We start from the raw sequence: 22,587 nt of genomic DNA, 5'->3' as shown, positions 1-22,587 counted from the left end.
TATGAGCAGTACCTTTTCCACTTGGTCTAAGTACTGCCCTCCACGGTCCTCTCCTGGTGGTGAGTATCTTGCCTTACTGCTGTCACAACTGTAGCTTTTTTTGTTACTGCTGCTGGGGTTTTTATTATTATTATTATTTGTGGATAAATGGGAGATTTCACTCCTGGGCTACCAATAGGTGGCTTTCACTAACAGCTGCAGCCAGAGGGATGATTAAAATAAAGTGCAGAGGGACGATTAAAATAAAGTGCATCCTTTTGTCGCACCCTTTGCAGAAGGAGCTGTCAGCCATTATGGATGAGAATAGAGACTTCTCCCGCCCCTTGCAGTTCAAGAGGTTTCAAGATGTTACAAATACATACTTACTTATCACAATTCTCCCCATCAAAGTGTTTTCCACTTGATGGAACAACTTGTCTTTGTGGTACGGCCCTTGCCATTTTATCTTCGTGTTTTGGCTTTTCCCTGAACCTCCGATCACAGTATTAGTGCAGGTAAGCAACCAATTTTAACCTGCCTTTCACTCACAAAATAGACACTTCTTTTCCTGCTACTTGGCATAACTGTGCAATTTTCTGTCCTCAGAAATGCAGTAATGTCTTTAATAGGAGACTGACATTCAGGTATCAAAAGACCCTTCACATTCTGATCAGAAAAAAGGCCACATGCCACTCACCCTTTATGGGCATTTGCAAACAAAAATCACCTTCTCAACGAGCAGCAGTGACACTGCTCATGGCCTGGCAAGAACCCAGTCTGCCAAACTTTAATTCAGCTTGGACTGGAATATTTTTATTCACTCCCAAGCCTAAAGCTTTCTGCAGGCTCTTAAATAGATGCACATTTCATACCAGATGTGATTTTCCTAAAGTAATTCCTGCTGTATGTAGAAGGGACTGATGTGAGGCCTTTGAAGTAAGTAGTAAGACCTGCTGTTGACTTTGGCTCACACATGTGTGGGTTGAAAAGATATTTACATGTTCTCTGGGATTAGAAGACCGCATACATGCAGAATACTGTTACAGACCCATAGAACAGTCTGTGATTCATTTAAGCTGGGAATCTGCCTGCTGTCTTCAATAGGAGATATGTATGTCAGGCTACATATGCATAGTAAATGTATTTTTCCACCCCTCAAAGTTTTTTGGGATGGCAAATATTCTTCTATTCGTGCACCAATATGAATTTACTGGGAAGATCTCTCCACAGTATCACAGTATCACCAAGGTTGGAAGAGACCTCACAGATCATCAAGTCCAACCCTTTACCACACAGCTCAAGGCTAGACCATGGCACCAAGTGCCACATCCAATCCTGCCTTGAACAGCTCCAGGGACGGTGACTCCACCACCTCCCCGGGCAGCCCATTCCAGTGTCCAATGACTCTCTCAGTAAAGAACTTTCTCCTCACGTCGAGCCTAAATTTCCCCTGGTGTAGCTTGAGGCTGTGTCCTCTCATTCCAGTTTTAATGGCAAAGCAATACACCACAAGGTACCCAATGATAACTAACATCCCTCAAGGACAATTTCATCCTAGATGCCGTATCCCTGAAAAAAAAGTCATGATGTTATCATGTCCAGTGGATGGACTTGATAACATCAAAACCAAAAATAAAATATACATGCTTCTTTGGAAGATTCCTGACCAAGAATTTTGTTACAAACAGTTCTAAGCAGAAGCTGCTACTGAGAAGGAGACTCGGAGGTATTTGGCTCCTGCCAGGCATTGTTTCTCAGTTTGATTAAGCTCTTAATCTTATATTTCCTCTGTGGGTATCAAGCTCCAGGAAACTGCCTTATTCAGATGCCTAAGGGGAAATAAGATTCAACTTCAAACAAACAACAATCACTGCTCCACTTTTGATCATAATCTGGGGGTGGGGTGTGGGGGAACGAACGTATCATGGAACACCACAGCTCGATACCTCCAAAAATCAACTTTGGGAGTCAGAATTTAAGATTCTGTCAGGGCTAATCACTTCAAATAATGCTGCAATAGAAGATTGGACTTGCCACGAGAAGCGGTTGCAGCAGGAGATAAAAAGATTACATGCTGAATGATCTGAGGTGAATAGGAAAGATGCTATTCGTACAGCCCTGAATTCCCACGATGCAGCGTTTCAGCTTTGGGCTGAAACGGTAAAGCTGAAGTAGAATTGTGCGCTGATAGTGTCAGAGCAATCAGCCGCTGGGATGGGAGGAGAATTCCTACTTCAAAAAAAAAGCCATTTTGTTCATTCAAATGCAATTAGTAGTGTTTAAACCAGCAGCAACTGGAGTTACTGCTAGATTTTATTCCATACATTATAATACACAGCCATTTCCCCAAGGATTCTAAATGTATAAACAGACAAAACAGGCATATAGTTGGAGAGGACAAGGAAAAGAAATTATCTGACTAATGATTAATATCAAAGCAAAAAATAGCATAGGCTGTCTTATCATGCTACCTGCCAAGCATCTCCCAAAGCTGCCTGTCTGCCTTGAAGTTTCACACTTTACATTACAGGAATTTCATCTTGATAAGACTTTACCTGGTTGAAAATGGGTAGGGAAATGACAGCAGCTGTAATAAGGTAAATCCCATGGGTTAATTACCTGTTCCGCTCTTTGCCTCTGAAATGAAAAGCCTTTTGGACTGAAGCATACAAAAAGACACTCACAGTATCACAGTATCACAGTATCATCAGGGTTAGAAGAGACCTCACAGATCATCAAGTCCAACCCTTTACCACAGAGCTCAAGGCTAGACCATGGCACCAAGTGCCACATCCAGTCCTGCCTTGAACAGCTCCAGGGACGGCGACTCCACCACCTCCCTGGGCAGCCCATTCCAGTATCCAATGACTCTCTCAGTGAAGAACTTTCTCCTCACCTCGAGCCTAAATTTCCCCTGGTGCAGCTTGAGGCTGTGTCCTCTCGTTCTGGCGCTGGCCACCTGAGAGAAGAGAGCAACCTCCTCCTGGCCACAACCACCCCTCAGGTAGTTGTAGACAGCAATAAGATCACCCCTGAGCCTCCTCTTCTCCAGGCTAAACAATCCCAGCTCCCTCAACCTCTCCTCCTAAGTGAACAAGGATTGAGTTCAGGTCTGCCTAGGTTATATGTAAACACCTCTTCAAAGAGTTAAAACTGCTCTGCAGGTGCTCCAGAATCTGACAAACAGCAGGCATCAGCTGCAGTGAAACCTAGGCTGACAGGCTGCATTCAATGCTAGTCAAGTCATGTTCAGGAAAAGTGAATTCAAGAGACAGAGGAGTTTCTTGGTAAGATGAAGGAAATGCTAACAAGAGGCTTTGAGAGCCTATCTGCTGAGTCTGTCTCCAGCTAAACACAGCAGCAAGAAAACACCAGGTTGGGAGAGAAGCTGTTAAAACTACAGAAATGTTAAAAAAGAAGAAAATGAGAAAATGTTTTCTGCACTTAAACATAGAGCAACCCCCACTGATAAGACTAATAAGGAAAAAGCTATTGATGTTTTTAAAACAGAGGTAGGATAGCTGGCAAAAATGGATGTTGTGATATGCTTCCCTATGGAAAAGGGAATGGAGTTTATCAGTACTCCCAGGCATTTGTTCCTAAGGAGCTGCTGCTATTCTTCCAAACATACTTTCCTATGGAAAAAAAAAATAAACAACAACAAAAAAAAAAGCTCAGAAATCTCATAAAATTTCTTCCCTGTTGCAACATCAAGAAAAATGTTATACATCTGTGAGTATCTGATAACATCTCGAGAGAATCTTGTGATCATTGTTAGTTCGACTTCTTTTTCCTGTTTTCAGCTGGACTTTTCACATTTTTAAGAACTACACTTCTAAAAACTGAGTCATTTTGGCCCAAAATAACCCCCAAACCCCCTCCATAATGCAGAAAACTGAAAGAACAACTATCCTTGTATGAGAAGCAAGCCAGTGAACTGCAGTTGTGGTAGAGTTCATAACTGACATATATATAGTAATCTTTTGACCCTCTTCAGGATGATTCACTTTACAAGGAAGTTTGAAGTCTGCCTTTAAAAGATATTTTCACTGCTACATACACCCATATCTGTTGCCTCTTGGGGAAAAAAAAGCTACAGTACACCGTGTTGGTATTAGTATCTTAATCACGCTTATGTGATGATTATCCCTGATCATGCAACACAACAATACAATACAGCATTAAGGTAGAGATCTGATCACATGTCATTCAGCAAGGGTTGAGCCACTATATTTAGATGCTGACTAATTTGGGAGAGCACTTATCCATCTTCCTGAAGGATTTCTGCAGCTTCCCTTCCCAGGGTATCTGAACATTTCACAGCCATCTGGGCATTTCACGTCTAAGTGCTCCTGCAAGGCTGGAAAGTGTTGACCTTCTCTGTCTCACACCTGCTGCCCAGGGCTCCCTGTCTATGCTTACCATGGCATCTTGCAGATTCCACCCGTTCTCCTAGCTCTCCCAGGGGCAGCAAAGCCCTGCTTTTTACCCTTAGTACTAGCATCTCCTGGACAAGAGTGAACTGAAGGACATGTCCCAAGAAAACTGCATCTGTGATGATGGAGATCTGATCTCTCAGGTACAGCATCGCACATATGTACACTTGTCCTAAAACATTGGTTTGACTTAACTAAGCCTGGTTCTTAATTTAAGTATGGCCATTTTTCTCCCACAGCGTGTGTAGAAGGGGAGGAATGTCAAGCTCTTGAGTAAGTGTAAACACACCCCTTCAAATTCCCCTTAATAATGCTTCAGAGCATACTGCAGTCCAGAGCGTTGTTCATCTGCAATATGGCTCTGCTTTAGCATCCTTACTTCAGGGACATGGGGTCCCAGGATTTGCACTGCTGCTGAAACATGTTTGTTGGGCTCACATGGAAGATGAGGAGCCACAGCTACAAAGCCCTCAGGGACAGCAGAAGTCAACTCAGCAGTAACTTTCTCAGATTGGAAAAGCTCTATGTCTGGGAGAGATCCAGGCACTCATAGCCAAAGCCTTTTTAGGAGCCTGTGAACTGACTGTGGCAAAAGCTGGAGGAGTCAGCGAAAGGCTGGCAGAGAGGCTGCAAGGGCAATCTGTGAGAGTGGAGCTAGCCCAGGAGAGCCAAGAATCACCCATCACTCAGCTCAGAGCTATAGCAACACGAAAAGACAAGACAATCAATCTTTCTAACTTACTTGGCTCCATCTTTGAGGTACATTAAGCACTGCATCATAAGGTTGCTCTACTTGGAAAGGTATTTGGAGTCCACAGTGTACTGAACCAGAGCGCACTGAGCAACGCTGGATGAGAGGCTATTGATTGATTCTTACAGAGGCAACTAACTTCTCAGCATAGTAAGAAAGGACCACACATAAAGGTTGTGTACATGAGCTATACAACTCTTACGCTTCTTTAATCAGGCCCCAGGATCCAGGCAATGAAGCACATCTGAATGTCTCTGGCAAGCATGCGATCCCACAGAGCACAAAGACAGCGTGGTGCACACAAGGTTAGAGATGGCTGAGCCAGAGGACATGGGAACTCAATCTCTCTTGGACACAGGGACCTGTCTATCTCTGCTTTGTAACAGGTGGACAACCAAATAACAGGATCATATTTGATTGCCCCCCTCAGAAATGTCAGGTCACCACTGCAAGGGCAGCTGGCTGAAATGAATGTGGTTTTTAAACCACCACATTCAGCTGTGATTATAGATAGCAGACAAGGAAGTTTATTTTATTACTGTTGTTCGTGGAGAGTTTTCTTGCATTTTTGCTTTTAAAGTGCTTCTCTGGGAAAAGAGGAGCAGCTCATTATTGGATAGTTGACAGTCAGACTGCAGCTAGTTACAGCCTGGAGAATAAATGAAGTGGTTCTTTTTGCTAATCAAGAGAATAACCTGTGCATGCACTCACACATGTTAGTGTAATAGAACTGCCATTCACAGTTTTCTGAATAGCTACATTAAAAAAAACCAAAAAAGCCCTGTCTAGATAAAGATATTTTTTGACTAAGATACAAAACCATCTGATAGTTCAGAAAACCAGCATTTAAACAGATACTATTAGCTAAGTCAGATGACAATACATGTGCTGGATATAAGTCACTTATCAAAATATTTTGCATCAAAATACATGTTTGGTTGTTTGGTTGTTTGTTTTCCACAAAGAAAACATGTTAATGGAAATTATTTTCCTTTTGGAGTTTGTCAGGATTGTAGAACTACTTGACCTCAGCATAATTGTTAATCCTGGATTCAAAGAGAAAAATAAACTTCCCTTTTTTGATGTTCTTAGCTCTGAGTCTGTTAGCTCTTGGATTGATGTAAACTGGAAACAAACGGCAGAGAAAAGGTTATTCAACTGCAAAATGGATCTCAGTTGTCAAAGCAATCCACCACTTCAGTAAACTCTCACTCATGGCCATTAGCCAGTTCAGATAGTTTTTAAAATTTAAAGCAGTTCATCTCTCCTGGCAGCTGTTATTTTTAAACCTTGGTGCGTCACCTTTCTTACTCCCCAGAGAAAAAAGTCCAGATCGTTAAGGCCAATAGCAGGCTTTGCAACTCATCCCATCTGTGTTCCCCTACTCCCTCTTAAACTGCAAAGGCAGAAGGATAGGGTACAGCCAGGTACAGCTGGCACCTCTTACATGGGGAGAGGGACGAGGAAAGAAGCAGAAGATAGTACAGGCAGGTGCTGTGGGAGAGGAGATGGCTGCTCAGGTGGCTCACTCTCAGTTAGATGCCCAATTCATTGGGAGAATTATGTTTGCAACTCATTTCTCCATAGACTAAGACAGTGCCTAAAGTAGCAAAGATGTGTCTGAAAAGAGAGCTGTGGCTGCATCCCATCCTTCTCAGGAGCTTTGCTGACAATTTCTGGGAAAACACTGCAAAGGATCAAGGTGCTTGAATACCACTGCAAGGAGCAGATAGGGGCTGAATGCATTTTAAATCATGTACGTAACCACAGCTTATTTTTTGCTCTGAAAGCTACTTATGTGCTTCACATATGGGTGTTTTTGAATGCAGCCCCAAAATAACAACCTCCAGTTGGTTGTGAGTGAGACTACAGAATAATGTGCATAGCTGTAAACAGCCAAATTCTCCAGGGAAATAAGTAGCAGTTAGGAGGTCCTAATGAAAGGCTATTTCATGTCCTTATAAGCATTATTAGACTTCTAAAAGAAGAAGGCTGACTTGGAAACTCCCTATCTCTGCAATTTCCTCTGGCAATTAAGTCTTGGGTGGAAGCTAGAAGATGTGTTACCAGCAAGTCTGAGATGCTGAGGGAGCACTGGCTAGGAGTTGCTGAGGACACCATCTCACAAAAGCAGCTCCCACAGATTTTGAAAGTGCATTTAAAACTTCTGTGGTTTCTGGAGAGTGTCTAGAGACCATCCCAGTGCTCACACCAGACAGTCAGTGCTCTGGGCCAGAGAAAGAGGCAGTGTCCTTGGCTGAAGGTGACTATGGTTATGCTGCAAAGATCTCTGCTCGAGAGAGAGCTCTCCATTCACTGGCCATACAGTACAGTGTGAGTTGTATCTGCCTTGCTGGGAGCTACCCACATGAAAGTGGCTGCTTGTACATTGCATAGTGCCTGGCTTTGAGCCTCATCAGGCACCCATGTGCACTAAAGACTTTTATTACTCCTCTTGTGTTTGTTCTTCCCCCACACCCCATAGCTTTGGTGTCTGAAATTAGGAGGCTGCATTGCAGCCCACCAGAGCATGTTTTGTAGCTCCATGCAGGGTGTGTATGTTGCATGCCTTGGAAACTAGTATGAAGCAGCCTGCAGTGTGTGAGCATGCAGTGTCTTTAGGCAAAATACTGGAGGGATATACAGGGCAGAGAAAGCCAAGTCTGGCGTAGACTCCACCATGCCACCTGAAAAGGCAGAGCTGAATATCCATACAGAGACTCAGCACTTGCCTTGGTAGCAGCTGGTTTAGAGTGAGCTAACACACATGCTGTGTGGATGATCCCATGACCTGAATTCAAGAGAAAATCTGGGAGATAGAATATTCACAGTATAGGTATGCTCTCCACTGCTGTGTTGTAGGGGGAAAGAGCTGATCCAGAATCACAGCAGCCCTATCCTGTAGCTGTTATGCAGGGCACAGAGTTCAGAGCCAAAGCAGCAGACTATTCTTCTGTTCAGGCCTTGGGATCTCTTGAAATGCCTCTTACTATCAAAGCCTGATTTTAAACTTTCCCCCTGCTCCTGTTGTTTCCTTGGGTGCAGTTAGGGTGGAGCCTCAATCTATTTCCAGCACAGGAGGGCTGTTAGTACTTTTACCAGTGTGCTAGTTTGAAGCAGGTTAGAATGTTTTGGTGAGAAGTAGATTGCAGGCTGTGAAAGAAAAACAATGGTGATGTCTACTTCACTTATAGGCTTGCTGAGATGTATAGGAACAAGAAATAAAAACCTAGATAACCACTGTCACTTGGGCTGCTGGCTGAGCTGCATCTTACTCTCTAACCTCACCCTCCATTTTGGACTAACCCACTTTGCTTCCTAACCCCCTGGCCGAACCTCTGTTCTTCTTTGGGACTGGGGGAAGGTTGAGAGGGGCAGGGGGAAGGTGCAGGGGTGGTTGAGAGCCCCTCCTGGGGACTCAGGTTTCTGGGAGGGGAGTTGTGTTTTCTGTATTACCTTTTACCTTGTATATTTCTATATATAACTGTATATACTGTAACTATCTGCTTGTATATTGTGCTAGCTGTAAATATAAGCTTCATTCATATTCCCAGAGCCAGCTGAGCCTAGTCTGGGTGATTTCTAAAGTGGAGGTGGGGGGGCGGGGAGCACCCAAGCCATCACAACTGGCATAGATGGACTGAGTGAGCATCATTCTGTCATTTAGGTGTTAACCACAACACAATGCTGCCCTAGCCCATGATTTCCCCACGTTGTACCCTTCTTCTAAGTAAGCTAAAGCAGCCTCTGCACAAAACTGAGGTGCTGCACAGCGTTTGGGAGCTGTCAAGTCCCATCTCTCCCCACATGCATACACAGCTCTCTGAGCTATGCCAGCACCAAACAGCTATTCCATCCATCAGACTCTGGTATTTGTTCTCATCTGTCAAAAAGACAATAATATCCAAGCCTGAAATCTCTCAGGAAGATCCTAGAGACTGGATCCAGGCTTTGATCAGGATTGTAAGTCACAGGTATTTATATTAACTTGCACAGTTTTGTGCATGTGGTAAACACTCTAAGGAAGTCAAATTATCAAATATATAGCAGAATGTAACTCTAGAGCTGTGCTAATGCTCAGGCTGGCTAACATGTTTTGCAATCATATGGATATGAACATGTTGTGATCCTGTAGTAAAAAATATGGCATCAGTAAAATGCCATCTATCAGTTACAAAAGTCTTGAAAGAGTAGCCTGATCCATCAGTAACAAATGCAGAGGGGGGAAATCACAACTAACAGCCTTTACCATCAAGGACTTGGTGGAAACTGGGGTAGAAAGCCACATCCCCATCTTCCAGTTAGGACTGGGGTCTTAGTGACAGCTTTGAATCACCTGCAAATTCTCCCTGAGCAACTGTGAATGGTGCCCTCCAAACAGTGTCTCCAATGATACCATGTATCCTTGGAATGCCTCTTTCCACAAGTTTTTTTTGCTTAAATTCTCCTTTCTGGAGAATATGGAATTGTATTTTTCCCTGGATTTCCAGCTGTGCCCATGCAAAGGCCATTCCTGACCCAGGTTCTGTCAGTGATGCCAGGCTGCCATACAAGACTTAGACTGTGGATGTGGGTTACCCTAGTGGAAACCACAGCAATCTTTCACAACTGAGCAGCTAATTACCCACAGAGTGATGTGACACTTTGCATGCAGAGAGAAGGGCAGAACTGGCTTCTATAAGCAACCTCTCTTAGTCTGTCTCCAAGTCCTACATCCTGACTAAAAGTAGAAAGACAACCTCTTAGACTCTTGCACTTAAGGTCTGGTGTAAACTGTGAATTACGAGAAGAATATTTCTTCCAGGGTGGATTAAAACAAGCTCTGGCTCTACTCTCTTCTTTTAACTCAGATGGAGATTTGCAGCTGTGTAAATGAAATGAGAATTGCATCTATATCTGTGCCAAGAAAATGTGCTAAATATACAAATAGGCTAAACTGAATATGCTTTAATCTTCAAAGCAGACACATTTTGAAGGATTTGGTTTCCTTTGCCTTCAAAAAGTCAATTTTTTGCTATAAGCCTTTATCTACTGAAAAATACTTCTTGCAGGGACCCACTAACCCTTCTTCTGGCTTACAGAATCCTAGAATGGTTTAGATTGAAAGTGACCTCAAAGCTTATCCAGTTCCACCTCCCTGACATAGTCAGGGACCTCCCACTAGAACAGGCTGCTCAAGGCTTCATCCAACCTAACCTTGAACACCTCCAGGGAGGGAGCATCCACAACCTCCCTCAGCAACTCATTCCAATGTCTCACCACCCTCAATGTAAAGAACTTTTTCCTCACATCTAGTTAAAATCTCCTCTCTACAAGTTTAAACCCATTACCCCTCATCCTGTTATTACAAGACCTTGTAAATAGTCCCTTCCCAGCCCTCCAGGAGGCCCCCTTCAGACACTGGAAGGCTACTGCAGGGTCTAGCCTGTTGTGGAGTACCATGTCCCACACCAGATAAGGTAAGGAGCAGTCTCTGCCTCAAACCCCTAATACAGAGTGGGGAAAGTTCAGAGGAGCTGCTGGGCAGTTTTATCCTCTGTCTTTCTAAATATGTACACAGGACTAGAAGCAGAGTCATAAACAAATCCACTTCCAGCTAAGGAAAGATACTTAGCAGTAAGCTGCAATGAGGTTCTTGCTAGTCATTATGGCACAAAAATTATGGAAGAGGCAAGAGCCTACATGGTGTTCATGAGGAGGTGCATAGCCAGTGGTAAACTGACAGCTGACAGCTGTCAAACATTGATTTGTGGCTTGCTAGCCAACTGAAAACCCACCCAGGCGGGATGAGAGGAGGAAATCCCTTCAGCGCCTGGCGGAGCGCGCAGGGCTGTTGCCGTTTTGGAAGTGGACCCACACTCAAAAGCTTTGTGAGACAGTATTTGTCAAATGAATCACACAGAAGGAGGCTTAGGAAAAGGTGTCACATGCCCAGCCTGGATTAGCTCCACGAGGAGGGTGCCTGCTTCTCTTCACTATGGCACTTTGCTTTCAGCGAGCCGGAGAGGCTGCGGCTCGGTCACCCGTGTGCCTGTGGCCTTTGCAGAGTCACGCTGCAGCCGGGCTCGGGGCCATCCTGGCAGCAGCGGTGGCCTCAGTAAACTGCCTGTCTTTATTAATGTGACATTTGTCCGAGCTCCCTCCTGAGCTCTTGCCATTGCTGTCTACGTGGGTGGTGCCTTTTAGCTGCTGCAGCTCTGGCAGCGTGCTCTGCAGCTCCTCTGCTACAACACTTAGCACAACAAACCTTCCTCAGTGGTGATCCTCTGGTCCGTTGTGTTGAGACTCTAGTCAGCATTACAGCTGTCAGTCACCTCCATCACCTCTGAAGTGGAGGGGTTTCTGTCAAGCTTAAAAGGGTGTTGGAGCATAGCACCACTCTCCAGGGAATGGAGGGGAGCCAGGTGGATTTTGGAAAACGTTTCTAACAAAGATTTTAATTTTGGAATGTCTCTGCTTTGTTGTACCTTTGCTAAACACCCAAATGTAGTTGCTGCTGATAGACTCATCTGGGGCTCACCAAAGCTGCTCACTGTGCTGAGCGTTCCCTCTAAGTGTGCAGATAGATGCGTATGTTGGTGCAGGGCAGTGAGTAAGACTGAGAGGAGAGAAGCAGAGAATGTTGCACCTGTACATGGCTATAATGCATTCTGGGGAGGTGGGATGAGTGGGCAGAAGAGGGCTGTCACCCTCCTGCTAAAGTAAATGGGAGCCACAGCCCACCTGGGACATCACATTTAGGTGACTTTCTGCCACGCATGTGTTTGCACTGTGACTGTGTCCCATCAGGTGTGTTGTTTAATGGAGATATCTACTTAACTTCCACAATAGGCTGTGGCACTTGCCAGCTGAGCTGGGAAAAATGGTCTGCAAAGCCGTGGGAAAGCAGTCATTTGTCATGGGCTGCTCAGACCCTGGTGTGAGTGAGGGATATGGCTGGAGACAGCAAATATGTATCTCTTATGTGAAAGGGAAGAAAAGAAGCAAGAAAAGAGGTCAGTGCTGCTTGCTTTTGATAAAGCTTTTAGCTCCAGAATGTCATATTCTTCCAAACCCAACCAGCCAGTCATGCTCCAGGCTTTAACAGCTGTAACTCTAACTGAACAAAGAAAATTAGCTGATCTGCAGCATGAAAATGTAAAAGGCAGCAAAAAAAAATCTAATCGAGCTTCCATGGTGGGAGTGTCTGCACTACACTGCTATTGATTGTCCACACCTCATTGCCAGCGTGGCCTTTCCAGCCTGCCCTGACGACAAAGCCCAAGCTGCCTCATAAAGAAATGTGCTGCTATCAGTCAGCCTGCAAGCAGCTGAACAACCAGCTCACTCAATAATTAGCATCTCTGCTGCTGGAAGAGCATGAGCCCAGACTTAGTGAGGGAAGCAAATGCTGACTGACGTCTTCTTACCCTCACTGCACTGCTGTCTCCTTCCCTGGAAGAAGGGCAGGCTTTTCTTTGTCCATGTCTGACAGTGCAATACATTACCTCTCAGCCTCCTGTCACCCGGTGACACCAACAAGAATAGCTTCAGGACTGAGGACAGGGAAGGAGTTGCCTAGGGTTGGATCTTAGAAGGAAAGAAAATTCTTCTGGGGGCCAACCAGATGGGTAGCTTTCCATTTGAAGATGTGCATTCCTTATGTATTTATCTGTGCTGCCTCCCAACTAACTATCTTTGTAATGGCAGGCTGGACCTGGAGTTCTGCTTGCAAGCATTCCCTGAAGCGTTGTGTCTGAGGATTAAAACATGCTGCTGCCTGCCCTGAGGGGATTCCTGGACTCTTGTGGCAGGATTGTTCATGAATCACAGAATCACAGAATTAACGAGGTGGGAAAAGACCTCTATGATCATTGAGTCCAACCTACCATCTACCCCTTTAATTAACTAAACCATGGCACTAAGTGCATCATCCAGTGATGAGAGGCATAACTGTGCGTGTTAGGGCTAAGAAAGGCTGGTGTTTGTTGTGATGATGTGTTTTTCCAAAGTTCTAGAGATGGAAGAGGATCTGAGCAGGTAACTGCCTGCCAGAAGAGGACTCATGACACTGCCCAATGTCTCAGTCCATTGAATTATACGTAGGACAAAAAGCAGGATGGCTTTCACCACTTCCCCTGGAGATTAGTCCAAAGCCAGACAGCTCACAGCATTCAGATTCTCTCATGGCATTGGATTGCTCCTCAACTCATGCCAAACCATTCTCTGTCTTCCTTGATGTCTGTGTCCTTGGGGTGTTCATGAACTGTGATTCTATCTTCTGTTAATATGGCAGTTTAAGGTACCTCCTGCACACAAGGGTTTTACCACTTAAGGAAGGATAGATAGGCAGTTGCCATCTCTTTCAACCAAAGGGTAGTTTTCATCAGGCTAAGAAACTGTTAATTCAGGTGGGGATTTTGGACACAGTTCTGTAAGGAGGTATGAAATCCTGCTTATGTACACACAGTGGGCATCAAATAAGTAGGGAGAGCTTAGCTACTCTTGGGTCCTAAAACCTTTTTTAAATCATATAGCACAGAGGCCTCTTTCTCCAACCTCTCTTCAGGGCCTTTCTCCCATGCTTTTCCTTTTGCAAATGCTGCTGCCTGTTTTCCACAGGCGTGGAATAGTAACAGACAAAAGCCACTAATCTGCTTTTAATCTGGACCAAAAAAAAAAACCCCAAACCTTGTATCTGTATTTGAAGTAGCAGATGCTCCTGTTTTAGTTACTCATTTCACAAAGGAGCTCATTTGCTATCGTACAGTAAAGGTTTTATGGGTATCTCATAACTAAAGCTGCCTAATTCCTTCATTTGCTGCGATCATCACTGTAGCAGCATGAGCATCTCAGGAGACAAGAAAGAGGAAGTACAAGGCATTATCCCAGGGTCCCCGGGAGAGTGTCATGGCCTTCCCTGCTTTCAGCATTACCACTTTTTTTTTTCAAAGAAGAGTATCACCAGCAGAATTTGGGGTCCTTAACTCAAATCATCAGGGGTGCTACAGTGAGGTCATGCTCCCAGACCTTTGGGTTTAGTCCCTGCTCTAAACAAGGCAAAATGAGGATGTCAAAAGCAGGTTTTTCTCTCTGTATATAGGTTTCTGTTGTGTATAATGGCAGGGTGAAACTGAGAGGACAAGGAGATGTGACCTTCTGAGAGTAGGGACTGATCTAAGCTGGACTCCAGGCAAGCAGTCACAGGACTTTCCACCATCCCCAAGATCTTTCTTGCAAAGGACTTCGCTTAAGCTCGTTATTTCAGTAGATGGCTGGCCAGAGTCAAGTAAATAGTAGGTATTGCCTTTCAAGGCTGTGATGATAGAAACCAATGCAGGCCAAACTGCTTGTGTTTAGCTTTCTGGCTGACATACATGGCCTGTGTAGCCAATGTGTCCACTTCACTGTGCAACCATCCATCTCCCTGGAGTTTCATAATAATATCCATCTGTTCTTTAGCTCACTTACGAGAAAGGATCATGGGGTTAGAGTGGCACCAATTAGCACATCTTGTTGAGGCTGTGTTTAAAAATATTCACTGACCATCTGTGTGGAGAGAAAAATCCATTTCTGTTAACAAGGTTGTTCCGCTTCTGACGCTTGCTGCCTGCGCTTCCCAACTCGGTACTCCAAGTGTTGGGAGAAGAGAAGAGCCTTATAGCAAGCAGGCTGGTGTCTAACTCTGAATGGTACTGGCCACAACCAGTGCTGGAGAGTGAGAGAAAAGTTTTGGGTGCAAGAAAGTAGCAGAAGAGCACAAAACAGCAAGTATTTCTGATATTCCCCCACCCCAAATCTCACTGTAGACAAGCTCCAGTGGCGTGGAGCTATGCTTTGGGTGCACAATCCAAAAGCACTCTGTGAAGTGCTCACTCGATGTCCAAAGAGGAGCCACAGAGGGACATTTTGCAGAGCACAAGCACTGCACTACCACAAATTGTGATTTGTAAAGCTCTCATGGCAAGAATGCCAGATGTTCTCCACAGCCACTGACTCCAACTCCACCATGTTTGGGCATTTTATCTGTGATTGTCTTGTACTCTCCCTGACAGTGGCAGACAACAGAAGGCATCAGACACGTGAAAGAATGTCAGTGTCCTTTCATTCGAGGGTGGCTTTGGTCATCAGGCCAAATTCAGTAAAATGGCTGGCACAGAGTGTTTGTGGCTGCCAGGGAGGAGAACAATGAGCAGCTCTCTGCCATCTCTCTGCCACCCCCAGCAAGGCCCCCCCCTCCATGAACCCCTTGGCTCATTTTTAACTTTATCCCATGTTGACTTCATTCTCAAAGCTCCAGCAGCAATGAAGTACTGTGAAGGGCACTCACAGTATCTCCCACAACTCCTAGGATTCAGCTTCCTCTCCATATCTGGTCGCTGGGTCAGGCTCGCTGCTGGTGCCACCGTGGGGAGAATGGCAAAGCAGCCATGGCTATAGAGGCATGAGAGAAATGAGAAGCAAATTGTGCTTGGCCATGTGGTCCCTGTATGCCAGCCAGAAAGCTGACTGAAAATAGGAATAATCTGCTTTTACATCCAAACATCTGAATTTCATAGAATCATAGAATCAACCAGGTTGATCATCCAGTCCAACCCAGCACCCAGCCCTGTCCAATCAACTAGACCATGGCACTAAGTGCCTCATCCAGTCTTTTTTTGAACACCTCCAGAGCTAATTCAAAGTATGCATACCAAATTTTCCCCATGCATGAAAGCCTCACTTTGTTGTCTTTGCATTGCTTTCCTTGCCTTAAAATAAAAGTAAAACTGAGATTATTTTTTATTCTCAGTGCACAGATCCAAATCCAAGAGGACTTGAATCTCATCAGCTGTTCAGAGATTTGCTGTAAAACCAGAGGGATTTGCACTGGTTATTGAGCAGCCATATGCTCTGCTCAGCACAGTGCCCCTTGGCACCTTTGACCAAAGCTGTTTGTCTGTCCACTTTTAAGCTCTCCCTGCTGGCAAGAGTTTATACTAGCTCAGAAAGAGTGAGGACATCAGATTTGTTCTCTATTTGCTCTTTTCAGTGTTTTCAAATAAAATTTGTCTAGCATGATAGATACAGTTGCTGGTGGTGTCTAAAGAACTCGTAACCAAGGCTGTAATGAGTCAAGCTAAAAGTGGATCTCCAGTCAACCCCACAAACTACTATATGCAGGAAGAGTCTTGCAGAGATTCATTCTGAGAGCAAAACCCCTGGCTTCTCTTCACCTTTCCCCTTTGTTTGCAAGGGGAGGACAGGGAAGTTGCTTAGCTATTCAGCTGAAAATGCCTAGGGTCTAAAATCTCTACTTCAATGAGAGTAAAACTCTGTCACACACCCTCTTCATCTTGTCCTTGCTGAGAGATTGGATTCCTTGGTTCAGGCCTGGAATACACAGTTTCATAAAGCTGGGTATGCTGAGACCCACCAAGGGCTACAGCACACCTGTCAGGAGGTCGTAAATCCTATTTTCAGTGGTGCACTTTGTAATTGAAGAACCCTTGGTTGGCTGCTGGCGGTGGGCAGAAACAGTGAATCAATAACCTATCTCAGGATGTGCTCTGATGAGCAATGGACAGAATGAAGGGTGCTTTGGAGGCTCCTGATGTTGCACAAAAGCTTGTGAAACCTCCAGAAGGAAATTCAGGGCAGGGGTGAAGCTTTGAAGGAAGCACAAGGCTCTAGCAAATCACTGGTTTTTGTTAACTACCCAAGGATGAGAAGCGTGGGCTGAGGAGGCTTTGCATGTGTGAGAGAAGGGAAATGCCCTTTCGCACCTTCCCAACCTGCTTGTAGTTGCATAAGCCTGAAAGCGCAAAGCCTGAGGTTGCTATGCCAACTTCATTCCCTAATTCCTCCCATCCATCTTCCTGTCTGAACAATACTGTGGGCCTGCAAGAGTGGCAGCACACCCCAGAATGATGTGCCAGTGACAGAGGATTTATTCAATCAGTGGAGCAGACTGAAGAACTCAGAGAGTTGTGCGTACCCATGGTCCTTGTGCAGCCACCAAGAGACCACAGTAGAGCAACTGGTTTGCAGCACTTCTGGTTTGTCATCCTCTATGTTTTACCACTGAGTCTGATTTCAAGTCCTAACTGGCAGAATTGAGCCTGTGCTGTCACTCATCAAAAGAATCACAGGTACAGCAAGGATCTGTGTGCTTGGCTTCCTTTCTGTAGCATTAAAGTGTAAAGTGCCTTTCACACAGAGTCAGGAGGAGGAACCAGTTTCTGGGTGCTTACATAAACTGTCATCAGTACAAAAGTGGAAAGAAATTGAACTCCTTACGTTCTCCCTTTACCCCCTTCTTTAATAAAGGTGCTGCATAGGATTAGGTTGTATGATTAAAGGGTCAAATCTTTGAGACAAAACAAAAATGCAGTGTAGAGTAGTTCTGTACCACATGGAAGAGAGTGGGAGATGAAGCAGCTCCTTCACCAGCCTTGTTGCCCTTCTCTGGACACGTTCCAGCACCTCAACATCTCTCTTGAATTGAGGAGCCCAGAACTGGTCATAGTACTCAACACTGGTCAGGCCACACCTTGAGTACTGTGTCCACTTCTGGGCCACTCAATTCAAGAGAGATGTTGAGGTGCTGGAATGTGTCCAGAGAAGGGCAACAAAGCTGGTGAGGGGCCTGGAACACAAACCCTATGAGGAGAGGCTGAGGGAGCTGGGGGTGTTAGCCTGGAGAAGAGGATGCTCAGGGGTGACCTCATTGCTGTCTACAACTACCTGAAGGGAGATTGTAGGCAGGTGGGGGTTGGTCTCTTCTCCCAGGCAACCAGTAATAGAACAAGGGGACACAGTCTCAAGTTGTGCCAGTGAAGGTCTAGGCTGGATGTTAGGAGGAAGTTCTTGCCAGAGAGAGTGATTGGCATTGGAATGGGCTGCCCAGGGAGGTGGTGGAGTAGCCATCCTTGGAGGTGTTGAAGCAAAGCCTGTATGAGGCACTTAGTGCCATGGTCTAGTTGACTGGCTAGGGCTGGGTGCTAGGTTGGACTGGATGATCTTGGAGGTCTCTTCCAACCTGTTTGATTCTCTGATTCTATGAATCTATGATTCTATCCTAATTAGTAGTGATTTCCAGTACAAATTCTTCTGGCTATTCCCTTCCCTTTGTTTGACCTGGCACATAAATCATACACCCTTTTCTTTACACTCCAGCACTATCAGGAGTGGAAATCCTGATGGGTTAGTCTGCCAGTAATTAACTTTGTCCCTTCTGTTCATTTGACAGATGCAGTTGCCCTCTGCTTCGACGCAAAGTGCAGGGCAGAGCCAACAGGAACTTTTAATAATCTAGTGGTCTCATGCAACACTGAAGAGGGAAAGTTTGCTTGTTAATTGGATTCTTGTGAGATTATCTGAAGAGGAACAAGCTCCCCTGGGCAGAGGGAGGCTGGGAGAATAGAGTGGTGGAGAAGGTAATGGGTGAATTTATAATCCTGTACACATCCTCTGAGTCTTTAGCCAGAACAAACATGTAGAAAATGCCTTAGATCTGATTTTCTTTGACTCAGCAGCTTGCTCAGTCATTTACACCAGAATAAAAGCCACTTCTATAGACTTTCACATCAGACAAATAGCTTTTTTGCATTGCTAAAACTGAGGTGCCAGGCCAGGACAGCTTGCAGCCTCAGCAGAGGGAACAGGCTCCCAGCAAGAAAAGGTTGGTGTTGCCCTAAAGCTTTCACTGGGCAGGATATCAGGTCAGAGGCTTAGATTGAATTGCTCTAGGCTTGAAATCTTACCCCTGAGGGGGCAGGCAGCAGCACTCCATACAAAGGATTGCTCATAGCCATCACAAAAAAAAAACCTGAATTTTCTTATTTCCTGATCACCAGAGAGATTAGCAAGCAGAGGAACTAAGCTGGTTCAAGAAAATCCTCCAATTTCACATTCACTGCAGAGACCCATGAAAATTTGGAGTCTCTCCTTAAATATGTGCAAACTCAGAAGATTTAGTCAGAGCTCTGATTTCTTTTTTAGGTAAAAAATAACACTCTAGTCATTTCTGCTGCAGAATAAAACCTGACCCTGAGGCACCCTGAGGGCTTCTTTCTTCTTATCTAGTTTGTTTTAATCTTGCAGGTTTTAAGTCTGTTCCATGATTTTGAGGACTTGACGTATGTTTGTGGAGAGATTGTAGCAGGCAATGCTGCCTCTTCTTAAGGGGCCAAAATTGTTCTGTGCTCTGGTTCCTTTCGAGGTCACAGATGAGGTTATTCATATATCCATTAACTATATTTCACTGGTGATTTGGGTACTCTGCAGTAAGCATTTGTTATACATATATCTCTGTGTACTGTGTCACCTCCTGGCCATACAGCTGATGCCTGGCACTGGGGACGATGACATACAGACTCTTATTTCCAGCCCTGCAGTCTGGAGGCTGTTATTTGCATGGCCCTTTCCAAACAGATACAACTCGTTCTGCTCATGCCCCAGACTGGATAAAAGCTATGTATCTCTCAAAAGGACTGGTTAACTTGTGCTCTGCAGCTCATTAGTGATGGTTGCTTAGTTTTCAGTTAATTTGGAGTGAGGGCAGAGTGGGTTGAAGTCTAGAGAAGCTCACCCTGAGTCACCTCGAAGTTAAGTTGGAGTGAGGGCAGAGTGGGTTCAAGTCTGGAGAAGCTCACCCTGAGTCACCTGGAAGTTAGTGCTAAAAACCTGTGTGTGCATTCATTTGTTTCTAATTGCTAAAGTACTTATGGTCCTACTCCATAGGAGGGACTGATCTTAGCATCCTAGATATGTGCAGAATATGTGGAGATAGTAGAACAGTCTCCCTAAGAGTGCAAAGTATTGTCATTATTATTATAATGGATTTCACTTTGGATCTTGAGTACATAATTTCAGTCCTCTGAGAGAGGGAAACGGAACTAGAACAAAAAGAAATACAGAAGAACAATCTGTCATTCTCACCTGCTCTTCCACCTGGAATGATTCCCATTCACTGGCTTCCTTTGATTGTTAATAAAGGTGTATAATGTCTCATAAATCAAAGGAATGAAACATTTCCCAAAACATTCTTTGTGTCTTAATGAAAGCAACCAGGCTCTAGCACAGAACTGGTCCTTTAGACAGAAGAGGACACAGAAACAACTAGCCCAGTAGGAGGACACAGTGCCCTAATTCATATTAATCATCAACATCTTTCTGTTTGTGTAAGTGACCACATTGAAATCAAGTGCCAATTAAAACCTGTGCATAATCATGTAGATGCAGAGGCAGAACCATGAAGTTTCAGAGTGGCAACCCAAGAAGATCACTTAGTACTAGACATCTTCAGCTCTCAGGCTCTGGCTTCATGAAGATAACCAAGGGAACCATCTGAGCAATCAACTTGAGGTTGCACAGCCCATCTGCATGGCTTCAGGGAACAACAGTGGATGTAGAGAAGCCCATCTCCCAGGCATGAAAAAGACAACAGTGCTGACAGATCAGTGCTCAAAGGAGATACCTATAAAAATCATTGAGTTTTACAGGTAAGTCAACTCACTTTCTGCAAGCACAAATGTAGCTGAGATGTGTTGGTGGAACATGAATAAAAGTGAGAAACCAGATCTTTAGAGAAGCATTTTTTAGCACCCAGCAGCTTGCAAGGCAAAGAGGGCTTCTGAATGGGAGTGTTTATAGATAGACAGCTGATCTCACTTTTAGTGGCCAGACCCAGCCTTGTGATTGCCACTTCTTAATGGAGACCAAAACAAAATAGCCAGTCACAGGCAGCATCATGTGTACTGAAGGGAGCTGTGGCTTATTGGTCTCTGCTTCATAGACTGACCCTGGATATGTTTAAGTGTCGTAAGGATGTGGTTCTTTGGGGTATGGTTTAAGGTGAATCTTGTACATTAGTGTTATGGGTTGGACTTGGTGATCCTGAGGGTCTTTTCCAACCTGTATATTTCTGTGATTCTGTGATTTTTTTTTGGTGTGCATCTCCTCTTGTTTCTATGCCATTTGTTTTGTCTTTGTTTTCAGCTTTATTTAGTTCTGCTCACTTAGTTGTTCATATTCCCATCACAGGTACAAATCTTCCAGAGGCAATCATCAGCCCCAGTAAGAGTCAGAATGGATAGTAAAAGAGGACAAGTAAGGTCATGTTTTGGGGAGCCAAGTAGCAACAGCAAGAACACAGCTATAGAAATGGCCCAAAAGGGATCATTTCCCTGTCCTTTGGAAGCACTGGGGATGACGTAAGCCAGAGGGTAGCTTTGGGAGGGGGCTTTGGAGTAAATCCTTTGCTACCAACATAATTCAGCAGCAGAGTACATTGGCACTCTCCCAGGTATGCAGTTATCGTTCTGGACACAGGGCTCCAAAGGAGATGGAGAAATGGGATGCTGAACAGAGACTGAAAGTCGTGATGTGTAGCTACACCTACTCCTTCCTGAAAAGCTCACAAAGCATTCTGCAGTCACTGTCAGGTGAGTGCATGACTTATCCTTCCACACTGGTAGGATCATAGGCTGCATGGATGGGTGTTGTGGGGATGGTTTTTCCTCTACCAGGGCCTGGGAGACCATAAACCAACCCCACCTTGAGGGTGAATAAACCAATGGTACACATTGTTTGTTGGTGCTTTTTTTTCCCCCTCATGTTCTATCCTGAAACTTTTTTGAATAATAGATTTTTTTTTAAGCTTTCATTTTGCCTCTTAGTAATTTTTCAAAGATGGGGAAGATAATAAAAGCTTCATCAGTGGAATAGAAATGAAAGGGTGCATGCAGCGGTGGTGAGGAAATGTGGCCATGCTGTGTCAGTGGCAAAAGGAAGGGAGGGGAACTAGAAATGCAGCCTTTTCTCCAAAATGTTTCATTAAAATGTCATTTAAAAAACTATTCACAGCAAGTGCAGCAAATAACAGATGACCTGGATATTTTTTTCACAGCAAAGCAATTCTTTTACATTTTCCAGGCATCTCAGCAAGTATTATTAACCCATTTTACACCCCAGGATGCTGAGAAATTACAGTCACATACAAATTCTGTGACAGCACCAGGAATATAAGTCAGACCACCACCTTCTCAAGTGTATGCCTTCTCTAGCTGTATTCTCCCAAGAGCTACTGCTCTCACTTGTAAGTGATGATCATTACTTATCTTCCCAGTCACTCTAACACCCCTGGAGAACCCTTCACTGAGTTTAAATGCCCGGGATGTACAGGTAATGCAGGGACAGTAATACTTGTGGCTGCTCATGTACTTACTGTTCAGAATATGACACCTGCAGTTTACTGACTCCTGAAGACTAACTTTTCAGCCCTGCTTGAAGGGAGGGGCACCAAGCATGAGAAATCAATATGGGAAGGGGGGAGAGTGAGGGGGTGGAAAAATGAGCCTCCTTTACTGAATAATGAGAGGAGTGAAAATGAATGAGGAAAGAGAGAGAAAAGCTCGTTTAAATATTTAATCTCTGTTGCATTTGCTTTTGAAGAGGAGA

The sequence above is a fragment of the Pogoniulus pusillus genome, chromosome 15, assembly GCF_015220805.1.
Source record: "Pogoniulus pusillus isolate bPogPus1 chromosome 15, bPogPus1.pri, whole genome shotgun sequence".
Classification (NCBI taxonomy): Eukaryota; Metazoa; Chordata; class Aves; order Piciformes; family Lybiidae; genus Pogoniulus; species Pogoniulus pusillus.
Note: the sequence above shows the minus strand (reverse complement) of the source record.